Here is a 19,411-nt window from a genome sequence, read left to right on the forward strand (position 1 = left end):
ATAGACCACGTGTTCAAGGTCCACGGTCTACCAAGGTCTATCCTGTCCGACCGGGGGCGGCAGTTCATCTCGAACTTCTGGCAGAAGCTGATGGGCATCCTGAACGTCAAGATCAATCTAGCGTCGGCGAGACACCCACAGACCAATGGACAAGCGGAGAGGGTCAACGCCATCATGCAGCAGTACCTGAGATGCTACGCTAACCAGCAACCTGCAACATGGGTAGACTACCTACCACTCGCCGAGTTTGCTTACAACAATACGAAGCACGTGTCTACGGGGGTGACACCGTTCTTCGCCAACAACGGGAGGCATCCCAGAACCTTCCCGGGATTAGAGAGAGTGGGGGAGGGGGAGCCACAGGCAGCGGAAGCCTTAGCGTCAGAGTTGCAGGAGGTCCACGAACAGCTTAGGAGGCAGTTAGAACTAGCAAAGCATGCATACAAACTGCAGGCTGACAGACACAGAAGAGCGGGGGAAGACATACAGGTGGGAGACTGGGTTTGGTTAGCAGCTCAGGCAGTGCCGGCCAGATCGTTAGCCAAGAAGAAGCTCGGGCATAAGCAGCTAGGGCCTTACCAAGTCCAGGCACAGGTCAATCCAGTGGCCTTCTGGTTGACACTTCCGGAGGGATCCAGAATGCACCCGGTTTTCCATAGATCAGTGCTCACGCCCTATAAAGCACCTCACAGATTTCAGGAGCCAGGCACGGCACCAGACCCGCTCAGAGAAACGCCCAGAAAGAGGGGGTCGCCAACGGGGGAGCACATCAATGAGGTCACAGAGATTTTAGACTCGAGATGGGGGGAAGAGGGAGTAGAATATCTCCTCGCCAGAGAAGGTACCCCGGCCAGTGCCAACAGTTGGGTGCCGGACTATGCCTTGGAGGAGCCTCTGCTCAAAGAAGAATTTCATGCCCTCTTCCCACACAGGCCAATGCCAGCCGAGTATTTCGACGACTGGCTTTTCACACCCACACTTTCAACCAGCACATTCCAGGGGTTCGCCTCGGACGAGGAACCGGCACCAGACACACGCTCTCCGGAGGGATCACCCTCGGGGTCTGCCTCAGACCGCTCTTATTGGTGGGACGATCAACCAGAGGAGCAGTGGCGCAGGAAGTGGCTGGGGGGTCCTTGGCAGGCAACACCCTCAGATGAGAACGGGGGAGAGACGGACATGGACGTGTTGGGGGAGGACGTTGGGTTCGAGCACGGAGGCAGAGAGATGGAGGCAGAGGAGATCGACGTCGACGAGAGCACGGAGAACGAGCCGGACTTATCCGGCTGGATGTACGACACGGGGGACGAACTGTATCCGGCACTCACCCCCACAACGACGGAGCACCCAGTACCCACACCGGAAGGAGGGGAGGGGGGAAGGGGGGGCTTCGAGGGGGGGATGGATGTCGGGCTCAGGAGCAGAGGCACAGGAGAGGGAGGAAATAGAGACCGAGGTGAAGGAATCTGAAGGAAATGTTAGCGATGACAGCCGTCCGAGGTCTCTGAGTCTCTCCAGCGACTCGGAGGATTCACAGAAAGGGGCTCCCATGGTCAGAGCAAGGGGGGTGCCTAGGGGGACACCCCAGGAAGAAGGGGCTAGAGGGGACTCAGAGAGCAGCAGTTGGAAATCAGGACCAGCTTATCCACCAGAGCGCAGTAGGGGGGAGGAGTCCCAGGCATCGGGATCAGGCGGCGCACCGCCAGCGGGAGGACATGAGTCAGGATTGGCCACGCCTCCATCGGAGAGCGAGGAAACGGTCAAAAGGAAGGTCGGAGACTGGGCGCGCGCGCCAAGTTCAAATGTACAAGAGGGCGGCGCAGTGGGCAGCCCGGATAGGGAGCCAGGTCCTAAAGCCCACCGAAAGGAGGGAGGAGACTCAGGGGGGTCAGCGTCAGCGTCAGAAGAGTCCAGGAAGGAAGGGACCCCGGGGGGTAGAAGGACCCAGAGGAGAAAGGAGAGACGGAAGAGGTGGAGTAAGGTTAGAGTCTTAAACTGGTGTACAGGGGGCGGAGACTCAGATGGAGCTTCGCCGGTCTAGCCTCTAGACGTAGAGATGCACGCTAGGGCTTGAAAATGGAAACTGTACTTCAATAAAGATTTTTGTACATTACTACCGGCTAGCGTTGGTCCTCTGTGAGCTGGGACCTGGAGGCAGTCTCTGACAGATACCCTTAATTATCCTGGTTCTGTAAAATCAACGCCAACTAGCTTGGATTATATGCGTGAGCTACGAGCAATAACACGGTAGTTCAGTATTGTCTGCACTGGTAAGTTTAAAGGACCCAAAGATGCCTATAATATAAGCAGCTATGCAGCAAGCTAGAGGTAGAATTATAAATTGTAACCCAGCAATACAGCAGTGAAAAATGATAAATTGACTTATGCAACAAACCTATAAGCAAAGCAAAGCTCCCCAGAGCCCTTAAGCACTATTATCAAAATCAACCAAATGAATTAAATTGCCAGATTAAATATATACTTACAAACTAACAGATGAAATGCCAGAAAGAGATGAACGTAGAAGAGGCATGAGCTATTTACTTTAAACCTGTATGCACAGATTATTTTGCAGGCGAAGAAGCCCTTTAATAAATCAAATGATATAAAACCCGGATCTCTTTTTCCTTATAACTATGAATTGACTATACCAAATTATAAAACTTAATGCCTAGGCAGAGAGTAAATGACACAGCTCCTCAGAGCACCGCAAGCTGAATGAAATAATTTGAATTCCAATATACTGTGCACTAATGCTTCAATTTAATTTAAATGCGTTTCGTATATTCCCAGAATGAAATTCTCAAGAGTGTAAGTATAAACAAAAGCAGTCAAATTAATTAGAGGATATCAATTCTAAGATCAGCCTAGCCAGAGACGCTGTAGCCAGCTCTATACAAGCTTATGGGGCTCCCTGCAGCCCCTTGTGCGCTCTTATTTAAGCTAGGCTCTTTTAGTAATTGCGCTATCATCCTTTGTTTATATTGCTTATGTTTATTACCTTTGTTTATATTGCTTTTGAATTTAAAACCAACGAGAAAGTGAGGGGCACTCGAAAAGGAGATAGCTCCCACGTGGTTTTGCCTCTCCTAAAATGGCTGCCACCGCAAGGCCACGTGGGCAATCAAAATGGCGGCTGTGATGCGTTCCCGTTGCCTAGCGACAATGAACACGTGCGAAAACACTTAACGCTAGCCCTTTAACACTGAAAAATTCCGCAGCCTCAAGAGCAAAACCTGCAGGCATTCCCCATGTACCCCTTATGAACGTTAATTATTCCCCTGGTTTTCTCGCCGGTTAAGCTTAAAAGGGAGGGTTTGTAAAATTACTTCCCACGTGGAATGCCTATAGTAAAATGGCGGCCGCGCGGAAAGGCACGTGGGCAGATGAAATGGCGGCCGAGGCATGCTGGTTGCCCGGCAACGGCATAGCTGCTTTCCAAGTCTAAACTTCCGCGCGAAATTAAAACAGCCTGTAGAGGAAGCGATGCTCTGCGGAAGCCACTCACCCCCTCAAGAATGCTGCTTTGGGTTTGGGTTCCATCTGCATAAAAAGAAGATGATAAAGCTCTGATGGGGCTTATATCAAATTGGTGTTTTGGCGGTTAGAATGCACATTCACCAAAAATCGCAGTAAAATGTTTGTTATCAGCCCAAATCAATTATAGGTGATTTGCTTCCATCTCAATCAAAAGAGCACGAATAAGCTTTAATTGTTCTTTCCGTGTTCATTCACAAACAAATAGCAAAGCAAATAAGTCTAAACTAGGAAAAAGAGGATGTTTTGGGTTCCAACTACATAGAAAGAAGAATCTTGGCTTTCGCTTATTTCAAGTTGTGTTCTTTAGTGTTAATGCAACATTGACCCAGAAATCGCAAAGTGCATGTAATGAGACAAAAATAACAAAACACCAGCTTTTCGCTTCCATATGTGTAGAAAGAAGACGAATAAGCTTTGGGGTTAGAAAGCACATTCTCCCAAAAATCAAACTGAAGTGTATGTTATAAGCCAAAATCGGGCATAGGTGTTTTAGTTCCATCTCAATGAAAAGGGGATGAATAAACTTGGATTGTTTTATTCGGTGTTCACTCACCCACAAGTAGCAAAACAAAGTGTAATAAGTCTAAACTAGGCAAAAGAGGATGGTTTGGGTTTCATCTACTTAGAAAGAAGAATCTTGGCTTTCACTTATTTCAAGTCGTGTTCTTTGGTGAAAATGCAACATTAACCCAGAAATCGCAAAGTGTATGTAAGGAGACGAAAATAACAAAACACCGTCTTTTCGCTTCCATATGTGAAGAAATAAGACAAATAAGCTTTGATTGAGCTTATTTCAATTCGTATGGTGTTTTTTGGGTGTGCACTAGAATCACCTCCAACCAAATAAAAATGGTGTTGTCGGTTCCATCTGCATAAGAAGAAGATGATAAAGCTGTGTTTGGGCTTATTTCCAATTGTTGTTTTTGGGGTTAGAAAGCACATTCACCCAAAATCAAACTGAAGTGTATGTTGTAAGCCAAAATCAAGCATAGGTGTTTTAGTTCCATCTCAATCGAAAGAGCACGAATACGATTTAATTGTTCTTTCCGTGTACATTCACACATAATTAGCAAAGCAAAGTGTAATGTCTAAACTAGGCAAAAGAGGATGTTTTGTGTTTCATCTTCTTAGAAAGAAGAATCTTGGCTTTCACATATTTCAAGTCGTGTTCTTTGGTGAAAATGCAACATTAGCCCAGAAATCGCAGTGTTTGTAATGAGACCAAAATAACAAAACACCGTCTTTTCGCTTCCATATGTGAAGAAAGAAGACAAATAAGCTTCGATTGAGCTTATTTCAATTCGCAAGGTGTTTTTTGGGTGTGCACTAGAATCACCTCGAACCAAAGCAAAAAGGAGTTTTGGCTTCCATCTACATAAAAACAAGATGATAAAGCTCTGATTGGGCTCATTTCCAATTGTTGTTTTTGGGGTTAGAAAGCACATTCACCCAAATATCAAACTGAAGTGTATGTTGTAAGCCAAAATCAAGCATAGGTGTTTTAGTTCCATCTAAATCAAAAGAGCACTGTCAGGGGTTCAGGAGCAGAGGCAAGGGCAAGGGAGGAAACAGAGAGCGAAGGGGAGGAGGCAGAAGAAAAGATGAGCGATGACGACGACCCGAGATCTCCGAGCCTTTCCAGTGAATCGGAGGATTCACAGAAAGGAGCACCAGTGGCCAGGGCAAGGGGGGAGTTCAGGGGGGCACCCCAGGAAGATAGAGCCAGAGGGGACTCAGAGGAGAGCAGTTGGAGATCGGGACCAGCGTCACCGCCAGAGAACAGAGAAGAGGAAGGGAGCCAGGGGGCAAGCGCTGGCAGCTCACAACAGGAGGGAGGGCACGAGTCAGGAGTGGCCACACCTCCATCTGGGAGCGAAGAGACGGTTAGACGGAAGGTGGAAGGTTGGGCGCGCGCGCCAAGTTCAAATGCACAGGAAGGCGACGCAGTAGGCAGCCCGGAAAGAGAGCCGGGTCCTAAAGCCCGGCGCAAAGAGACAGGAGGGTCCGGGGGGTCAGCGTCAGAAGAATCCCGGAAGGAAGAGACCCAGGGGGGCAGAGGGACCCAGAGAAGAACAGTCAGGCGGAAAAGGTGGAGCAGGGCTAGGATATTAAGTTGGTGTACGAGGGGCGGAGATTCAGACGGAGCTTCGCCGGTCTAGCTACTAGACGTAGAGTTGCACGCAGCAGCTTGAGAATGGAAACTGTAACTCAATAAAGACTTTTACTTAATGACCGTTGGCTAGCGTGATCCTCTGTGAGCTGGGATCTTGAAGCAACCCTGACAGTAAGCTCCGTCTCCAGAATTGTGGGCATCTACAGCCTCGAGGAGAGGAGAGAAGCAGGTGCCTACTAGCGAGCTCACGAACGGCAGCCGACATGACGGCTGAACAGCAGATAGCGGAACTCAGAGAAGCAGTGTCACAGCTGAATGCCGAGGCTCTCGCATCCAGGAAGAGAGAGGAGGACGCAGCTGCCGCCTACAGGGATCTCCAGGTCAGGTTGGAAGTGCTTACGAAGCAAGGGCAACAGACACCCAAACCAGAGGGGATTGGGTTGGGGAGACGCACAGGCGGTCTGGTCTCTCACTTCGATGGGAACCTGCAACAGTATCCCAATTTTAGAGCAGACGTACTGTGTGCACTGCAACTGCTGAGTAAAGATTTTAGAGATGAGCAAGAGAAAGTGGGATTCATCATGTCTTATTTGCATGGGGATGCCAGAGCATGGCTGCGCAATTTGTGGAGGGATAACGATCCGGCGCTCCAAAATGCGAATGCCTTTATTAAAGCGATGGATGCGTGTTTTTTATCAAGCATTGACGTGGATCTTGCTAGGCAACAGATTCATGGACTGAAACAGGGAAGGGCCAGCGTACGGCAGTACCATGCCCGCTTTTTCGCCTTGGCCAGTGCCCTAGAATGGGACAGAGATTCGACTCCTGTAAGAGACCTGTTCTGGGAGGGATTACACAGCTCTGTGAAAGATGAAATTGCGAGGGGGGAGAGACCCCGAACCACCCAGGAGGTCGTGCAGAGGGCGCTGGCAGTGGGGGTGCGGCTGGAAGGACGTCCGTGGAGCAGGGACGAAGGGCGTGGAGGGCGCGAAACAGCCAGGGGCTCCTCCTTCTTTCCCAGAGAAGCAGCGCGTACGCAATCCACGCCTCCGCCAGGAGGAGGAGCTGAACCTATGGAGGTTGGAGGTGCCAGGGCTCAGTCAGCAACCAGAGCCCTAGCACCAGCAGCAGTGAAAGCGAAGCCTCCTAGAGGGAACAGGAAGTGTTACGTCTGTGAGGAGCCAGGGCATATGGCGAAAGAGTGTCCCCAGAGGCTCAACAAGCTCACTGCAGCCTCAGCAATGGTGACTGCAGCAACGCAGCAAGGAGGACCACAGCAGGGAAACGACGCAGTCTGGCTGGAGGAAGAGGCACTGGGGCCCAGCCAGACGTGTTAATGATGCAGTCCCCAGAGATTTTACAGCCCGTGAACCCCCTCCCGCCCAAACCAGTGGTGAGGCTCACCGCATCGCTCCAGCTGCCCAATGGCATCACCATGGACGTGCCAATCACCATTGACTCAGGCAGCAATTCGGACTTTATAGGGCAGGACTTTGTCAACAAGCATGCTATACAGTTGCTGCCGGCCACACTGCCCCTGCAGGTTGTCACGGTGGACGGCAGGGAGCTGCTAGGGGGGCAAGTGGTGCAGCAAACGCCACCAATGGTGATGCGACTTGGGAATCACAAAGAAGTCATTAGCTTCAACGTCACTCAATTATCGGACACGCCCATTGTGTTGGGCATGAGTTGGCTGGACAAGCACAGCCCAACGCTGGCTTGGTACCAGAGGCAGCTGACCTTCGGCTCTTCCTTTTGTGCTGAACACTGCATCGTGCCCAGGCAGGAAGGAGAGGAAGAGGAGTCACAGCTGCTGCTAGGCACGCTGCAAGCGATTCCCCACAAGTACGCAGAATTTTTGGAAGTTTTCTGCGAGAAGGAGGCAGACCGGCTACCACCTCACAGGCCATATGACTGCAAGATTGACCTGCTGCCAGGGGCGGCGCTGCCTAAGGGGAGACTGTATTCCATGTCAGAGGACGAACTGCAAGAACTCAAGGAGTTCATAGATCATAATTTGGAGCGCGGTTTCATCCGGGAGTCCAAGGCAGCGGGAGGCAGTCCGGTGTTCTTCGTTAAGAAGCGGGATACGCCCCAAAAGAGACTTGTAGTGGATTACAGGATCTTGAACAGTGTGACTAAGCCATCGGACTTCCCCATGCCCCGAATTGACGACCTCCTCGCAAAGGTGCGGAAGGGCAGAGTGTTCACCAAGTTGGACCTGCGAGGGGCGTACAACCTCATTCGCATGCGGGAGGGAGATGAGTGGAAAACAGCCATTGTCAGGGGTTCAGGAGCAGAGGCAAGGGCAAGGGAGGAAACAGAGAGCGAAGGGGAGGAGGCAGAAGAAAAGATGAGCGATGACGACGACCCGAGATCTCCGAGCCTTTCCAGTGAATCGGAGGATTCACAGAAAGGAGCACCAGTGGCCAGGGCAAGGGGGGAGTTTAGGGGGGCACCCCAGGAAGATAGAGCCGGAGGGGACTCAGAGGAGAGCAGTTGGAGATCGGGACCAGCGTCACCGCCAGAGAACAGAGAAGAGGAAGGGAGCCAGGGGGCAAGCGCTGGCAGCTCACAACAGGAGGGAGGGCACGAGTCAGGAGTGGCCACACCTCCATCTGGGAGCGAAGACACGGTTAGACGGAAGGTGGAAGGTTGGGCGCGCGCGCCAAGTTCAAATGCACAGGAAGGCGACGCAGTAGGCAGCCCGGAAAGGGAGCCGGGTCCTAAAGCCCGGCGCAAGGAGACAGGAGGGTCCGGGGGGTCAGCGTCAGAAGAATCCCGGAAGGAAGAGACCCAGGGGGGCAGAGGGACCCAGAGAAGAACAGTCAGGCGGAAAAGGTGGAGCAGGGCTAGGATACTAAGTTGGTGTACGAGGGGCGGAGATTCAGACGGAGCTTCGCCGGTCTAGCTACTAGACGTAGAGTTGCACGCAGCAGCTTGAGAATGGAAACTGTAACTCAATAAAGACTTTTACTTAATGACCGTTGGCTAGCGTGATCCTCTGTGAGCTGGGATCTTGAAGCAACCCTGACAGTAAGCTCCGTCTCCCTAATTGTGGGCATCTACAGCCTCGAGGAGAGGAGAGAAGCAGGTGCCTACTAGCGAGCTCACGAACGGCAGCCGACATGACGGCTGAACAGCAGATAGCGGAACTCAGAGAAGCAGTGTCACAGCTGAATGCCGAGGCTCTCGCATCCAGGAAGAGAGAGGAGGACGCAGCTGCCGCCTACAGGGATCTCCAGGTCAGGTTGGAAGTGCTTACGAAGCAAGGGCAACAGACACCCAAACCAGAGGGGATTGGGTTGGGGAGACGCACAGGCGGTCTGGTCTCTCACTTCGATGGGAACCTGCAACAGTATCCCAATTTTAAAGCAGACGTACTGTGTGCACTGCAACTGCTGAGTAAAGATTTTAGAGATGAGCAAGAGAAAGTGGGATTCATCATGTCTTATTTGCATGGGGATGCCAGAGCATGGCTGCGCAATTTGTGGAGGGATAACGATCCGGCGCTCCAAAATGCGAATGCCTTTATTAAAGCGATGGATGCGTGTTTTTTATCAAGCATTGACGTGGATCTTGCTAGGCAACAGATTCATGGACTGAAACAGGGAAGGGCCAGCGTACGGCAGTACCATGCCCGCTTTTTCGCCTTGGCCAGTGCCCTAGAATGGGACAGAGATTCGACTCCTGTAAGAGACCTGTTCTGGGAGGGATTACACAGCTCTGTGAAAGATGAAATTGCGAGGGGGGAGAGACCCCGAACCACCCAGGAGGTCGTGCAGAGGGCACTGGCAGTGGGGGTGCGGCTGGAAGGACGTCCGTGGAGCAGGGACGAAGGGCGTGGAGGGCGCGAAACAGCCAGGGGCTCCTCCTTCTGTCCCAGAGAAGCAGCGCGTACGCAATCCACGCCTCCGCCAGGAGGAGGAGCTGAACCTATGGAGGTTGGAGGTGCCAGGGCTCAGTCAGCAACCAGAGCCCTAGCACCAGCAGCAGTGAAAGCGAAGCCTCCTAGAGGGAACAGGAAGTGTTACGTCTGTGAGGAGCCAGGGCATATGGCGAAAGAGTGTCCCCAGAGGCTCAACAAGCTCACTGCAGCCTCAGCAATGGTGACTGCAGCAACGCAGCAAGGAGGACCACAGCAGGGAAACGACGCAGTCTGGCTGGAGGAAGAGGCACTGGGGCCCAGCAAGACGTGTTAATGATGCAGTCCCCAGAGATTTTACAGCCCGTGAACCCCCTCCTGCCCAAACCAGTGGTGAGGCTCACCGCATCGCTCCAGCTGCCCAATGGCATCACCATGGACGTGCCAATCACCATTGACTCAGGCAGCAATGCGGACTTTATAGGGCAGGACTTTGTCAACAAGCATGCTATACAGTTGCTGCCGGCCACACTGCCCCTGCAGGTTGTCACGGTGGACGGCAGGGAGCTGCTAGGGGGGCAAGTGGTGCAGCAAACGCCACCAATGGTGATGCGACTTGGGAATCACAAAGAAGTCATCAGCTTCAACGTCACTCAATTATCAGACACGCCCATTGTGTTGGGCATGAGTTGGCTGGACAAGCACAGCCCAACGCTGGCTTGGTACCAGAGGCAGCTGACCTTCGGCTCTTCCTTTTGTGCTGAACACTGCATCGTGCCCAGGCAGGAAGGAGAGGAAGAGGAGTCACAGCTGCTGCTAGGCACGCTGCAAGCGATTCCCCACAAGTACGCAGAATTTTTGGAAGTTTTCTGCGAGAAGGAGGCAGACCGGCTACCACCTCACAGGCCATATGACTGCAAGATTGACCTGCTGCCAGGGGCGGCGCTGCCTAAGGGGAGACTGTATTCCATGTCAGAGGACGAACTGCAAGAACTCAAGGAGTTCATAGATCATAATTTGGAGCGCGGTTTCATCCGGGAGTCCAAGGCAGCGGGAGGCAGTCCGGTGTTCTTCGTTAAGAAGCGGGATACGCCCCAAAAGAGACTTGTAGTGGATTACAGGATCTTGAACAGTGTGACTAAGCCATCGGACTTCCCCATGCCCCGAATTGACGACCTCCTCGCAAAGGTGCGGAAGGGCAGAGTGTTCACCAAGTTGGACCTGCGAGGGGCGTACAACCTCATTCGCATGCGGGAGGGAGATGAGTGGAAAACAGCCATGTTCACGCCACTGGGGACCTACGAATATAGAGTTATGCCGTTTGGATTGCAAAATGGCGCCCACGTTTTTCAAGCATTCATGCATCACGTGTTGGCGGGACTTCTCTACAAGACGTGCGTCTGTTTCTTAGATGACATCCTGATCTTTTCGGAGTCGCAACAGGAGCATGACAAACACGTCAAGGAAGTGCTGAACAGGCTAAAGCAACATAGGCTCTACGCCAAGCTGGAGAAGTGCCAATTTGACGTGACGGAGGTGGATTTTCTGGGCTACAAGCTGTCTGACAAGGGGCTCGCCATGGACAGCGCCAAGGTTCAAGCGGTGTTGGATTGGAAGAGCCCGCGCAACCGGAAGGAGGTCCAACGGTTTGTCGGCTTTGCGAACTTCTATCGCAAGTTTATCAAGGGCTTCGCTATGCAGACGGCGGCCATCACTGACACGCTTAGCTCCAAGAAAAAGAAGTTCATTTGGACAGAGCAGGCGGAACAGTCCTTTCAGGCACTCAAGCGTCTCTTCGCGTCGGAAGAGCAGCTGCTTCACGTCAACCCCAGCAAGCCGATGAGGGTGGAGACAGACGCCTCGGACAGAGCCGTGGGGGCGGTCCTGCTGCAGAAAGACCCGCAAGGGGTGTGGCGACCGGGAGCGTTTTACTCCAGGAAGCTCAGCAAGTCCGAGCAGAACTACACCATATGGGACAGGGAGTTGCTGGCCATTCATGCAGCGTTCAAGGCGTGGAGACACTTTCTGATCGGCGCCAAGCACACGGTGCAGGTTTGCACGGACCACAAGAACCTAGAGCACTGGCGCACGGCACAGTTCCTGAACCAGAGGCAGATACGTTGGGCTGAGTTCTTTGCGAACTTCGACTTCCGAATAGAGTATGTCCCGGGGGACACCAACATCATGGCGGACGCTCTCTCTCGTAAGCCACAGTATCTGGAGGACGCAACGCCAGCGGCCGCCATGCACATCTTCGCACCAACAGTGTGGGCGTGCGCCGCGGCAACCGTGGACCTGGAGGCGGTGCGACGAGCGTTGCAGGGGGACTCCTTCGCACAAGCAAAGATGGCAGAGGTGCAAAGGGGCAAGGCAGCGGCCGACGGTTTCCAGCTAAGAGATGGATTGCTCATCCGTAAAGGGGCCATCTACGTGCCGGGAGACGAACTTCGCGCCAAGGTGCTGCAGCAGCTGCACGACGCGCCCACGGCTGGGCACTTCGGCAAGGAGAAGACGGTGGAATTAGTCGCCAGGGATTTCTGGTGGCCTGGAATGAGAGGGGAGGTCGCGGACTACGTGGCGAGGTGTGACACCTGCCAGAGGGCGAAGCCAGTGCATAGACCGCCGGCCGGACTGTTGGAACCGCTGCAAACTCCGGTCGAACCTTGGGAGAGAGTGGCCCTGGACTTTGTCACGGATCTGCCCAGCTCGAGGGGCAAGACGGCAGTGCTGGTGGTGGTGGACCTGTTTTCCAAGATGGCACATTTCATTCCGTGTGCGAAGGTGACCACGGCGGAGCAAACCGCCAAACTGTTCATAGACCACGTGTTCAAGGTTCACGGTCTGCCACGGTCTATTCTGTCCGACCGGGGGCGGCAGTTCATCTCGAATTTCTGGCAGAAGCTGATGGGCTTCCTGAACGTCAAGATCAACCTGGCGTCGGCGAGACACCCGCAGACCAACGGGCAAGCCGAGCGGGTCAATGCCATCATGCAGCAGTACTTGAGGTGTTATGCAAATCAACAGCCTGCGACGTGGGTGGATTACCTGCCGCTCGCCGAGTTCGCCTACAACAACACGAAGCACGTGTCCACGGGGATCACGCCGTTCTTCGCCAACAACGGGAGGCACCCCAGAACTTTTCCGGGACTGGAAAGGCTGGGGGAGGGGGAGCCGCAGACGGCAGATGCGTTCGCGTCGGAGCTGCAGGAAGTCCACGATCAGCTGAGGCGCCACCTGGAGCTGGCCAAGCACGCATACAAGGTACAAGCGGACAAAAGTAGAAGGGTTGGCGAAGAGCTCCACGTGGGAGACTGGGTCTGGTTAGCAGCCCACGCAGTGCCGGCCAGGTCGTTGGCCAAGAAGAAACTAGGGCATAAGCAACTTGGGCCCTATCAAGTCGAAGAGCAGATCAACCCGGTGGCCTTCAGGCTGGCGCTTCCGGAGGGTTCCAGAATGCATCCGGTGTTCCACAGATCGGTGCTCACTCCCTACAAGGCACCGCACAGGTTTCAGGAACCCGGAACGGCGCCGAGTCCGGTCAGAGACAGAACAGGGCGCGCAGGAGGGGCACAGAAGGAGCGCATCAACGAAGTCACTGAGATTTTGGATTCCAGATGGGGGGAAGAAGGGGTAGAATACTTTCTCGCCAAGGAGGGCACCCCGGCCAGTGCGAACAGCTGGGTGCCGGGCTACGCCTTGGACGAACCTCTGCTCAAAGACGAGTTTCATGCCCTCTTCCCACATAGACCAATGCCAGCAGACTTTTTCGACGACTGGCTTTTCACGCCCACGCTTTCGGCCAGCACGTTCCGGGGGTTCGACTCGGACGAGGACCCGACACGAGACGTCCGTTCCCCGGAGGGGTCACCCTCGGGATCTGCCTCAGAACCCTCGTATTGGTGGGACGACAGACCAGAGGAGCAGTGGCGCAGGAAGTGGCAAGAAGGTCCAGGACGAGCAACGCCGCCAGGAGGAAGTGAGGGAGAGACGGACATGGACGTTTTCGGGGACGACCCTGGTTTCGAGCACGGCGGCACAGAGATGGAAGCAGAGGTGACCGTCGTCGACGAGAGCAGGGAGGAAGAACCGGAAGACTTCGGAAGGAGGCCCGCTACGGGAAGCGAACGGTACCCGACATTCGTCCCCTTGACACAGCAGCACCCAACTCCAGCACCGGAAGGAGGGGAAGGGGGAGTGGGGGGCTTCGAGGGGGGGATGGATGTCAGGGGTTCAGGAGCAGAGGCAAGGGCAAGGGAGGAAACAGAGAGCGAAGGGGAGGAGGCAGAAGAAAAGATGAGCGATGACGACGACCCGAGATCTCCGAGCCTTTCCAGTGAATCGGAGGATTCACAGAAAGGAGCACCAGTGGCCAGGGCAAGGGGGGAGTTTAGGGGGGCACCCCAGGAAGATAGAGCCGGAGGGGACTCAGAGGAGAGCAGTTGGAGATCGGGACCAGCGTCACCGCCAGAGAACAGAGAAGAGGAAGGGAGCCAGGGGGCAAGCGCTGGCAGCTCACAACAGGAGGGAGGGCACGAGTCAGGAGTGGCCACACCTCCATCTGGGAGCGAAGAGACGGTTAGACGGAAGGTGGAAGGTTGGGCGCGCGCGCCAAGTTCAAATGCACAGGAAGGCGACGCAGTAGGCAGCCCGGAAAGGGAGCCGGGTCCTAAAGCCCGGCGCAAGGAGACAGGAGGGTCCGGGGGGTCAGCGTCAGAAGAATCCCGGAAGGAAGAGACCCAGGGGGGCAGAGGGACCCAGAGAAGAACAGTCAGGCGGAAAAGGTGGAGCAGGGCTAGGATATTAAGTTGGTGTACGAGGGGCGGAGATTCAGACGGAGCTTCGCCGGTCTAGCTACTAGACGTAGAGTTGCACGCAGCAGCTTGAGAATGGAAACTGTAACTCAATAAAGACTTTTGCAGCATAAGACATAAGCTTTGCTCATGCAGCAGTATCTGCGATGCTACGCGAACCAACAGCGCTCGACCTGGGTGGACTACCTACCGCTGGCCGAGTTTGCCTACAACAACACGAAGCACGGGTCTACAGGGGTGACACCGTTCTTCGCCAACAATGGGCGGCATCCCAGAACCTTCCCGGGTTAGAGACGACGGGGGAGGGGGAGCCACGGGGAGCAGAACACTTGGCAGCAGAGTTGTAGGAGGTCCACGAGCAACTCCGAAGGCACTTGGAACTAGCAAAACACGCCTACAAAATGCAGGCAGACAGGCACAGGAGAGTCGGGGAAGACATCCTGGTGGGGGACTGGGTCTGGTTAGCAGCCCAGGCAGTGCCGGCCAGAACGTTAGCTAAGAAGAAGCTCAGACACAAGCAGCTAGGGCCTTACCAAGTTGAGGCACAAATCAATCCAGTGGCCTACCGGTTAACGCTCCCGGAGGGCTCCAGAATGCACCCGGTCTTTCATAGGTCAGTGCTCACACCCTACAAGGAACCCCACAGGTTTCAGGCGCGAAGGGACGCACCAGACCTACTCAGCAAATCGCCAACAGGGGAGGGGTCACCGAGGGCGGCGCCACTCAACGAGGTCACGGAGATTTTAGACTTGAGATGGGGGAAAGAGGGAGTTGAATATCTCCTCGCCAGGGAAGGTGCCCCGGCCAGCGCCAACAGGTGGGTACCGTACTATGCCGTGGAGGAGCACTACCTCAAAGACGAGTTCCATGCACTCTTCCCACACAGACCTATGCCGGCAGATTTTTTCGATGACTGGCTTTTCACACCCACACTCTCAGCCAGCACGTTCCAGGGGTTCTCATCAGCTGAGGAAACGGCGCCAGACACAAGCTCCCCAGAGGGGTCACTCTCGGGGTTTGGCACAGACCGCTCTTATTGGTGGGACAATCAACCGGAGGTGGGGTGGAGCAGGGAACTGCTGAGGGGACCCTTACACGCAGCATCACCCGAGGAGACAGGGGGAGGGAAGGACATGGACGTCTTGGGGGAAGACCCTGGGTTCGAGCACAACTGCAGAGAGATGGAAGCAGAGGAGATCGATGTCGACGAGACCACTACGGGCTGGCCGGATCCAGCTGGCCGGCTGCATACCAGGGGGAAATAACGGTATCCCGCACTCACCCCCACAGCACTGGAGCACCCGGAACCCACACCCGAAGAGGGGGAGGGGGGCTTCGAGGGGGTGATGGATGTCAGGGGCTCAGGAGCAGAGGCACAGGGGAGAGAGGAAATGGAGAGCGAAGGGGAAGAATCTGAGGGCAGTGGAGGGGAGAATGACAGTGACCCGAGAGATTCCATTAGCCTCTCCAGCGAATCAGAAGATTCCCAGAAGGGAGCGCCTATGGTCAGGGCAAGGGGGGTCCCAGGGGAGACGCAACAGAAGCAAGGGGCCAGCGGAGACTCCCAAAGCAGCAGTGGGAGATCAGGACCAGCTTCCCCACCAGAGCGCAGTGGGGGGGGGGAAGAGTCCCATGTGTCAGGGCCAGCGTCTCCTCCAGCAGAGAGAGAAGATGAGTCAGGGCTGACCACGCCTCTATCGGAGAGCGGGGGAATGGAGTGGACATCAGGTCCAGCTAACCTCCCCGAAGGGGGAAGCAGTGACAGGAGCAGTGTAACGGTCAGGAGGAAGGTGGCGGGCTGGGCGCGCGCGCCAAGTTCGAATGTACAGGCGCACAGGACAGCAGAAAACCCGGATTGGGAACCAGGTCCTAAAGCCCGCCGGAAGCAGGGGGAAGACTCAGGGGACTCAGCGTCAGAAGAGTCTAGGAAGGGCAAGACCCCAGCGGACAGGCGGAACCAAAGGAGGAAAGAGCAAAGGAAGAGGTGGAGCAAGGCTAGAGTCTTAAACTGGTGTCTGGGGGGAGGAGATTCAGACGGAGCTTCGGAGGTCTAGAGTTTGAGACGTAGAGCTGCGCGCCGCGGCTGTGAAAGTGAAATTGAGCTTCAATAAAGACTGTTTTATATAACAATGAACTGGCGTTGGTCCTTTGTGAGCTGGGACCTCGGGCAGCTCTGACACTTCATTTTTATGAGACTGGATAATTCCCAAAAGTAAGCAAACTACCTGAAACGTAGCAAAACTAAGAGAAATGTGAAAACCAAAAGTGAGATACCAGAAACCCAACAAGGAAGGAATTCATGAAAAAGGAAAATTGCCAGACAGAGACTTCAATCAAATCATTACCAAATTCACCAGAATCCCAAAACCAATTGAAAAGAAGCAGAAATGTGAGAAGCAGAAGAAATACCACCAGAAACCCCCAACAAGAGGGAAAAAGTAAATTGTGCAGAAACCCCAAAGCCAGTTAAACCTTAGTTTTGCATGGTGCCTGGGGTGATTTCGCTTTTCCCTGAGATGTTTACTGCGTGGGTTTCTTGTGGTTCTATTCAATTGGTTTTCTCATCTTTTGTGGATGTGGTTTGTTTCTGTTGTTTCTTGTTTGTTTTGGGGATTATGTTGAATTTTTTCTGTGGTTTTCGTTTCATAGATTCTTTTATATAAATTACAATTGTGAAATATACTCAGAGTCTTGTATGTATTTCATGCTCTTTATTGCCCCCCCCCCCCCTCATGCTTTTATATACATTATTTACACAATGAGTACCGTCTGACTGGCTAACTCTGCTTCCCTCTTGGAGCCTGATTGGCCTGCAGGAAAAGACCAATCAGTTGTTGCATTCTAGGACCCAAGGTTAGTACATAACAGATTGGGTGCTGGATTGATGGTGAGTTTGCTTCCTTTCTAGGTTTTTTGGGTTTTGCACCTTTGAGAATATTAATTTGTATGAGATCTGATAATCCCAAGAATAAAAGGAAAACCACCAGAAATGAAGCAAAACCACCAGAAATGACCATTCCAACAATGAAGTCAACCACTAAAAACACAAAAACCTACTGAAAAGAAGCAGAAGAACCATGTAAAAGCAACATCAATGGAAACTGGCAAAGAAGCCAACTAATCCCAAACAAAGCAGATTCACCAGAAACCCCCAAAGCATTCAAAAGTATTACCACCTGTCAGGGGTTCAGGGGCGGCCCTGACACCACCAGAATGCAAAAACAAGAAAACTTCTCAAAAGAAGCAATAAAGCAAAAGTCCAAAAAACAAGCTAAACCAATGGAAAAGAAATGAAGCCAGCTGCAAACAAAGCACATTCACCAGAAACCCAAGACTAAGTGAAAACTAGTATGCTATGTTGGTTAATTTCTGTTGCTTGAAGTGCTTTTGGACTCCCATAAATTGCATTTTGCTTTTTAAAAACTGGTTTCCAGTTTCTTTGTAATTGGTGGCTTTACTGCTTCTTTTTTGTTTTCTGCTGGTTTGTTTAATTTGGGGTGGTTTTGCTTTTTTTTGCATTTAATTGTTTTGCTTCTTTTACTTTGAATGGTTCTGCGGTTTTGGGTGAGATTGTTTCTTTTCCATTGATTTGGCTTGGTTTTCATGTCTCCTGGTTTTGCCTCATTTTGGGAATATTTCTTGGTTTTTGTGCTTCTGGTGGTATTTCTTCAATTTTATGACATAACCAAGCCAAAACACCAGAAACACAGAAACAAATCATAAAGAAGCAGAGGGTTACAGTGAGAGTTGGGTTTGAGTTGGAATAGGATTAGGAGTTAGAGTTGGGGTTGCGTTACGGTAAGAGAAGAACAGCAGAAGGAGAAATTTAATTTTATTACTTAGGGTTAGGGTTAAATTAGCAATATAATTTTATTATTTATACTCCACCCAAGTCACTAGTGGCCACTTTCAATAAAAGGTAAAAACATGAGCGCACTCTAAGTGAATGCTCATGAATGTAGAAACTCTTACTTCCCATAGAATTCCCAAAGAAGACCTGGGAATTGTAGCTCTGAGCTTCTTTGCAGAGGGTTGGACTAGATGACCCTTGGGTTCCCCTTCCATCTCTACTAGGATGCTCCCTGTCTCACTCTCACTCACACACTCCTCCTCTCCTTTTCATGGCAGTTTCACCTTTTTCTGCACTCCTTGTTCGGAAGGGCGGAGGAGGCTGTGCTGCCGCCATGTTGGGCGAGGGCAGGGGTACCGGAAGGAGGTGCCACCGGAGGAGAGGCAAGAGGACAGGAAAAGGAGAGGAAAGGGTGGAAGAGCTGTGCTGCCGCCATGTTTGGCGAGGGCAGGATTACCGGAAGGAGGTGCCACTGGAGGAGAGGCAAGAGGACAGGAAGGGGAGAGGAAAGGGCGGAAGAGGCTGTGCTGCCGCCATGTTTGGCGAGGGTAGGATTACCGGAAGGAGGTGCCACTGGAGGAGAGGCAAGAGGACAGGAAGGGGAGAGGAAAGGGCGGAAGAGGCTGTGCTGCCGCCATGTTTGGCGAGGGTAGGATTACCGGAAGGAGGTGCCACTGGAGGAGAGGCAAGAGGACAGGAAGGGGAGAGTAAAGGGCGGAAGAGGCTGTGCTGCCGCCATGTTTGGCGAGGGTAGGATTACCGGAAGGAGGTGCCAGCGGAGGAGAGGCATGAGCACAGGAAGGGGAGGGGAAAGAGCGGAAGAGGCGCTGCGACGTTGCTCTCTCGACCCCGCTCTCCCCAGGGTGCAGCCCTGCCCCCCGCCCCACCCTCACCTGCCTTTCTCCCCCAGTGGCCTTCTTCTCGTGCACCGTGGCGGAGGGATGGTGGGGGTGGGCCACGGAAGTATATATACAAGAATATACATACCTAGATATAGGTGTCCGTTTGTAAATATTTAAAAATAAAATGGATATATGTATATGTGTGTGTATATATATAATAAATATATAAAAATAAAATGGATATATGTATATGTGTGTATATATATGCAGTGCTTCTTTTCTAAAAAAATGATTGGGTCTACTCTCATTTTGACTCAAGAAAATAACCATTTTATAGTTCAAACCGGGAAAAATAAATATAGTAAATGGACAAAAGTACATTCACAAAAT

General features: G+C 52.8%; 1 long non-coding RNA gene across 1 annotated transcript in view; it reads right to left on the reverse strand.

Annotated features, from left to right (window-relative positions):
• LOC144329112 (uncharacterized) overlaps positions 1-18,717 on the reverse strand; it is a 49,527-nt gene extending 30,810 nt beyond the window's left edge. The window contains exon 1 of the long non-coding RNA XR_013394516.1: positions 18,464-18,717. This is a non-coding gene — a long non-coding RNA (uncharacterized LOC144329112). The remainder of the gene's footprint in view (positions 1-18,463) is intronic.
• Positions 18,718-19,411: the final 694 nt, after the last annotated feature.

Source organism: Podarcis muralis, chromosome 10 (assembly GCF_964188315.1).
Source record: "Podarcis muralis chromosome 10, rPodMur119.hap1.1, whole genome shotgun sequence".
NCBI classification, from domain to species: Eukaryota; Metazoa; Chordata; class Lepidosauria; order Squamata; family Lacertidae; genus Podarcis; species Podarcis muralis.